This window comes from Physeter macrocephalus, chromosome 19 (assembly GCF_002837175.3).
Source record: "Physeter macrocephalus isolate SW-GA chromosome 19, ASM283717v5, whole genome shotgun sequence".
Classification (NCBI taxonomy): domain Eukaryota; kingdom Metazoa; phylum Chordata; class Mammalia; order Artiodactyla; family Physeteridae; genus Physeter; species Physeter macrocephalus.
In genome coordinates this window covers 76,434,834-76,441,535 of record NC_041232.1, presented here as the reverse complement: position 1 = coordinate 76,441,535, position 6,702 = coordinate 76,434,834, and the positions used below count along the sequence as shown (strand labels likewise).

At 38.5% G+C, this 6,702-nt stretch overlaps 1 pseudogene; it reads right to left on the bottom strand.

Moving 5' to 3' along the window:
• Positions 1 to 1,377: 1,377 nt before the first annotated feature.
• Positions 1,378 to 2,746, bottom strand: LOC102990958 (tyrosine--tRNA ligase, mitochondrial-like; annotated as a pseudogene).
• Between the last annotated feature and the right edge of the window lie 3,956 nt (positions 2,747 to 6,702).

Sequence of the window (6,702 nt, the reverse complement as noted above, 5' to 3'; positions counted from 1 at the left end):
TTCTTTTACTTGATGAATAATCACTGAAGAGTGACCATGTGCTCATAGTACTAGATACTAGATAAATACACTTAAATAAGACATTGTCCCAGTTAGTTTCATAGTGGCAGAGACAAACGTAAATAAAACTTTCACTAAATTGTTAAGTGCGCAATGATACAAGTATAATACTGTAAAATTAAGCAATGCAAAGGAATGACTAGGCATTGATGTCTATGGGAGGAGTGCAGGTCAGAAAACCACTGGGGGTAGTTGCACTGGAGATGCATATGAAGATGAATTAGGTGTGGTGGTAAAGCACTCTAGGCAGGCAATACATTAGTTCTAATACTTATTACACTTACGAATTAGACTTACTAACTTTGATACGAAAGTTCTCTCTTTGTAATACTTAACAACTGAAACAAGTAAATTTTGTTTTCCTCTGATCCCTGAATTGTTTGTTTCTCCCTCTCCTTTTGAAACTCCAATTACATATACATTAAGTAGCTTGATACTGCCCCGCAACTGAGACTACTGTCTTTTTGTTTGTCTGTTTTCTTTATATTATTCAGTTTGAATAACATATCAATTTGCCTTCAAATTCTTGGAACCTTTAACTTGTTGTGTCCAAGTTGCTGTTAATTTCATCAGATGGATTTTGTAGTTCAGTAATTTCCACTGGATACTTTCCTTTTTTTAAGGCGATGAATAAATTAAACTATACTGAAACAGGCTAGGGACTGCAAAACTGAATTAGAAACTTCTGAAAAGTCAAGTACTGATTTCTGTTCTTTTCTTTGAAAAGAAATGATTTCTACTGTAATTTCTAATGACAACTATGGTTTCATCCGATACTTTTCTTCTTTTTAAGAAGAACTATATTTACTTCCTAAATGATGAAAAAATCAGAAATTTACGTTTCCAAATACTAGATTTTGCATTCCTAATGTGGACACTAGAGGCACTGCTCATTTCAGAACAACAATAAAACACTCCTGAGATCAGTGAGATACAAACCTGATAAAAAGAATCCACAATCCCTTAAACTACCTATTTTTCATTGTTTCTCCTCAACTCCAAAAAATAGAGCAAGAAGGGTAGGAGAGGAAACACAGCAATTAATTTTTTCATGAAGTATAACTTCAAGAAAAAAGATTAACCCAGGAAACTATGGTTTTCTATGGTAGTCGATGTTTACAGATCAGGAAATAAAATACTCCATCATCACATAAACAACTTATTTATTAACCAACCTACATAAATAATGAAATTACTTACAGTGTGAAGCCGAGAGTATACTCCAGTCTCTGTTGTCCTGATTTGCATAAGCAGAGGTATAAGTTCTTTCTTAATCTCGAGAATGAATGATGGCTGTTTGAACCACAGGATTTTTCATCAGAGCTGAAGCCATTTATGGTGTAAAGATCCCTTTTCCATCATTAAGAATGAAAGTCCATTCTTAAGAACATGTGGTCCAACAACTAAAACACTCTCAGGATTTGTTACTTGTCTGTGATTAATACCGACTCCACCTTCTGCTATCCAATACCCTCGGGGACCATCTGGAATGGCATTTGCTTTGCAGCATGTATCCAGGACACTTGTCCCAAGGTTAAGAACTAATTCGGAAAATGAACTTCTTTAAACAACTCTTTTAACTCTTGATCAGACGTGACCTCCAGTGCATTTATGCTACTATAACAAAGGGCTTGCGTACACTTTTTAGCAGAACCCAGCCCCTCCTGTCCATGAACAAGCTTTGCTACTTCCGCAGCAAGTCGTTTCTGAAGACGCCAATTTCCCGGCTCTTTGACCCGAAGCTGCACTATGTGGTCAATCTGTGCAAGGGGCAGAAAAGTGAGGCGCTTTTACTTTTCTACCCAATCATCTTGCTTCCTGACCAAGAATTGATACAATTCAAAAGGAGGTGTCTTAACTCTTCAGCCAAAGAGCACTGCCAGCAGACTTCCCAGTTTGGATCCGGGTGTACCTGTAATTAGGGGAACAGTGATTCCAGACCCGTCTTCTCCAGTCAACTTGTGGATGAAGTCGTACCAGAACATGATATTGCCCAGCTGACCAGATGCACCCAGCTGGGCTCGAACAGGCAGCAGAGGTCACAGGCCTAGAGCACCCGGTGTAAAAACCTCGTCCAAACTCCTGGTCTCGGGATTCTCGCCCCGCGTCCGGAAGCTCCCGCGCAAGCGTCAGGCTCCGCCCCCCGCCCCCACCCCCAGTCGCTCTCGGAAGCTGCCGCAAGCCCGCGCGTCAGCGAGGAGCTGCTGGTGAGGAGCAGACAGGGCTTGGAGCCTGCGGTGCGGGGCGCTCGCTGCTTCCCTCGCGCTCGGCAGCCGGCGCCTGGCGCGCGCCTAGCTTCAGGCTGCTTGGGTGTCCGAGGCGGCACACCACGGCGCCGGCCCCCCCCCCAGCGCAGTCACTTGGTAGCCCCTTCGCTACAAGTGAAAGGGGCCCAGCAGCGCCAGCAGATGCCCCACAAGAAGCAACAAGTCGGCCATAGGTCGAGGCCGCGGTGGATAGTCTGGAGAAAGCTGCCCGCCTTCCACAGTGGAAGAGCGCAGGGAGTTCTAGCTTTGCCCCCCCTCTAGGGGAGGAACTTCTAAAACAGACCCCGAGCCTCCTACACCGCCAGCCACTCCTGAGCACCAGAGTGGGTCTCACGCAGCCGCAGGGGCAAGACTTCTGAAGGGCCTGGGGCACCGAACCACCTGCCTGAGATAAAAGACTGCAACGTGGGCGCCGCCATCTTGGTGCAGGCCCGAATGGAATGCTGGGATTTGGGGCGGTCCAGCTACGTCCTTCAGTACCCATTCCACTTGGTAAGTTTTAATAAACTATATTTGAAGTATAGAAAATTGTACAGTTGTGTTACTATATAAAACCACCATAATCAAGATAGCAAACATTTCTATCACCCTCAAAAGCTTCTCTCTACTCACACACATATATATATATTTTTTTTTTCTGACTTCTTTCAATTAGAATAACCATTTTGAGATGCATCCATATTTGTCAATAGTTTGTGGCACCCTTTTTTTAATTTGGTATAAATATACCACAGTTAGTTCATTTATTTATTCATCTCATGATAGACATCCTGTTTCCAGTTTTGGACTACTGGAAATAAAGGTGTTATGAACTTTGATGTACACATCTTTGTACATATAAATTCCATTTATTTTGGATTAGTACCATAGAGTGATAGTATGTGTATGTCTAACTTTATAAGTGCAGTAGCTACCAAGTATTTTCCAATGTGGCTGTACCACTTATATTTCCACCAGCGGTATATGAGAGTTCAAGGTTGTCCACATCCTTGACAACAAAAAGCATGGTAGGAGTTTTTTAAATTAATTTTAGCAACTCTAATCTGTTTGTGATGCTATCTCATTGAGATTTTAATCCGTAATTTGTCTCATAAGTAATAGTACTGTGCATTTTTTCATGTGTTTATTACATATCTTATTTTGTGAAGTATCTGAGGTATTGCCAATGGTTTAATACCGTGGTTTGTGGTCTTATTATTGAATCATAAGAGATCTTTATATATGCTCTATGCACATTCTTGATCTATGTCTTATAAATACTTTCTCCTAATCTGTGGCTTGCTTTTTCATTTTCATGGTAATGTCTTTAAGAAAGCAATGGATCTCATGTTCATGAAGTCAAATTTACAGATATGTATAATTAGCTATCTATATAGATCCATAGATATACATTATGGTCTGTATTATTTGTGTTCTGGGAAAACTTTGCCTACATCAAATTTTTAATGATTTTATTCTAAGAATTTTACAGTTTCTCATTAAACATTTAGATCTGTAATCCGTTTTGAGTTAACATTTGAGAATGGTGTGAAATAATGGTCAGTTTTAAAGAATATATGATATCCAGTTGTTCCAGCATAATTTGTTGAAAATAATATAATTTTCTATTGAGTTGCCTTGAAACCTTTATCAGCAATCAACTGGCCAGACTTCTGGAATCAATTTGAAGAGGGTCAGAATTACAGAGTGTTGTCCCCACCCTTAATAGAAGAAACTGAAATTAATAACTTCTTCTAAACCATCAGAGGGGTTGGTGGAGAAAGAATAGGTTGATTACAAAGGAGAATTTTTAGGGTTATGGAACCATCCTGTATGAAACTGGATTACTGGGTATATGACTCTATGCATTTGTCAAAACCCATAGAGAGTGGACTTTACTGTATGCAAATTTAAAGTATCAGCCAATTTGTCAAGGGATCCTAGCATGGAATACAGATGGTGGTGACATGTAAATATAAATATATTACAACTATATGATATGACTTCAGTGAAAGGGGTGAGGGGGGAAAAAGGAACTAACCTAAGTAACTTTGGAAACAATGTTTTCAATGAATATTGTAAGGCTACTGGCAAGGGAACCATATATAAACAGTGTACATTAATTATTAAATTGATTTCCCACAAGTGTGGGTTAGCAATTCTGAAACTACTTTACATGTATTCTAGGGAAAACCAAATAAGTAAATAGATTACAGATGATAGTAGCCAGGTTTCTTACTGTCAGATGAAAAAGTTAAAAATAATTGAGAGAGGAGGTCTACAATGAGCCCTGTGGTGCTGGATTAGCATGGGGTACACTTTAGGCGTGTACATGTGTATGGCTTTGTGTACACACATGTATTTCTTAGTTCTGTCCACTGAGAGAGGCTACAAACAATGGCACCTCAGTAGCAATGAGCACACCCAGCACTCAGCTCTTGGTTTCCAGACACAATTATCCAGTAAGTGTAGCCAAGGTCCTTTAAGAAAATGACTGATTCTAGCCTGAGGCTGGAAAAATACAAGAAGATTAGGGAGCTCTTGTAGTGCCAGAAAGGAAGTTGAAAAGGAAGGGAAGGGGAAGGGAGGGGTGGAAACAGGAGCCAATTAAAACAACTCCCAATAGCCACAGCTGGAAAAATTTGAGCAATAAATAAATGAGAATATCTTATTACAACTCCAAATATAAAATAAGTATACATGCATTCATATTGATATAAATTAATGGTTAACTGAATAAATAACTGGGAAGAAGGAACAAATACTTCTTCCTGAAGAATTCCAAGTAATACGTGTGGACAGTTCCTCTCCAGGAGGTAGAACTTAGTTCCAGTCTTCCTGGGTATGGACTGGAATTAACAACTGCCTTGCAAAATGTTGAGTGTCATGAGGGAAAATAAAAACTTTACACCAGAGGAGCCTGGAAGACACCAGCTAAACCAAGTGATCGAGGTTAATATCACCAGTCGTAAGTCATGTTGATATTATGTACATCCTGGTATCATGTAGTGAGAAGTTGTATCAGTCAGGATTCTCCAGAGAAATAGTAACAATAGTAGGTAGGTAGGTTGATAGACAGATAGATAATAGATAGTTAGATAGATTTATTTTAAGGAATTGGCTCATGTAATTGTTAGGATTGGCAACCTGAAATTTGTAGGGCAAGTTGGAAGGCAGGATTGGATTCTGCAGCCCTAAGGCCAAATTCCTTCTTTTGTAGGAAATCTCAGGTTTTGCTCTTAAAGCTCTTAAATGATTAGATGATGCCCACCCACACTTTTTTACTTAACATCATTTTATTTTAGATGTTGATCATACCTAAAGTATGAGGGGTTTTACTCACCTCTTTTTCCCCTATTGCCACTCTACTCTTCAGGCGCGATATTGGCAAAGCAGTTTCTCTATGAGGATAATATGCTCCTAGCTCTAAGAGCGGGAAGGAAAACATTCTCAAACTTTTTCAAAACATTATCCTATTAGAGTTAGTTGCATTGCCTTTTGGATGGAAAAAACCACATATGCATAAAGAAAGACAAATAATTATATGCCCACATGCACACAGAAATTACCTCTGGATATTAAATATTAAAGATGAATTCTATTTTTATGCGTATCAGTTTTCTACATTGCTATTTAAAAACCCCAAACATTTATTTTTAATAATTTTCCATAGGAAAAACAATTCTTAGGTTCCTCCCTTCGAAATGTAGTTCTGTTATTTTCAGAGAATTTTTCATCCAGGAGAACTCAAAGATCTTTTACAGAGCTGTGCTGAAAGCTTTGTAATTGTTTTAGAATTGATTGCCATATGAAATAGGTTTATGTGTTCTGACAGTGTGTTAATACAATAAAAGTAATTTTTAGTAGCAAAGGAGTTACAGTTTTTCATTGGTTGTAATAAGGGTTTTTTCTTTCCTCTTTTCATTGCTGTCTCTTTGTAGATAAAATGGGATTTCATAAGCTCTTGTTTTTCAACATTGGTTTCTAAAAATTGTTTTTCATCAGCATGCCTTGTTCAAGGCTAAATACAGCTCAGAGGTAAATACATCCAAAAAAGCCTTAAAAAGATTTATTGTGTTGCGCTCAATGGGAAATATTGTTACCGTAAAAATACATTGTAAGTTGTAATGTTGAATGTTTGTTTACCAGGATACTTTAAAGTAAATGTAACAGCCTTGTTTTCTAAAACAGATAAGCTGCTTTTCCTCTGGTATCTCTGCAATATTTTCAAACCCTATTTTATCATAAGTCGACTATTTCAAATTTATATTTGTCATTCAAATGTGAACTGTGTAGTTGGGATTATTCATCCTCTAGTACTAGAAATGTTCTTATTGGTTTCATATGAACTACACAGTTCCCACTTTCCATGACTGGGTATCACTGTTTTCTTCCT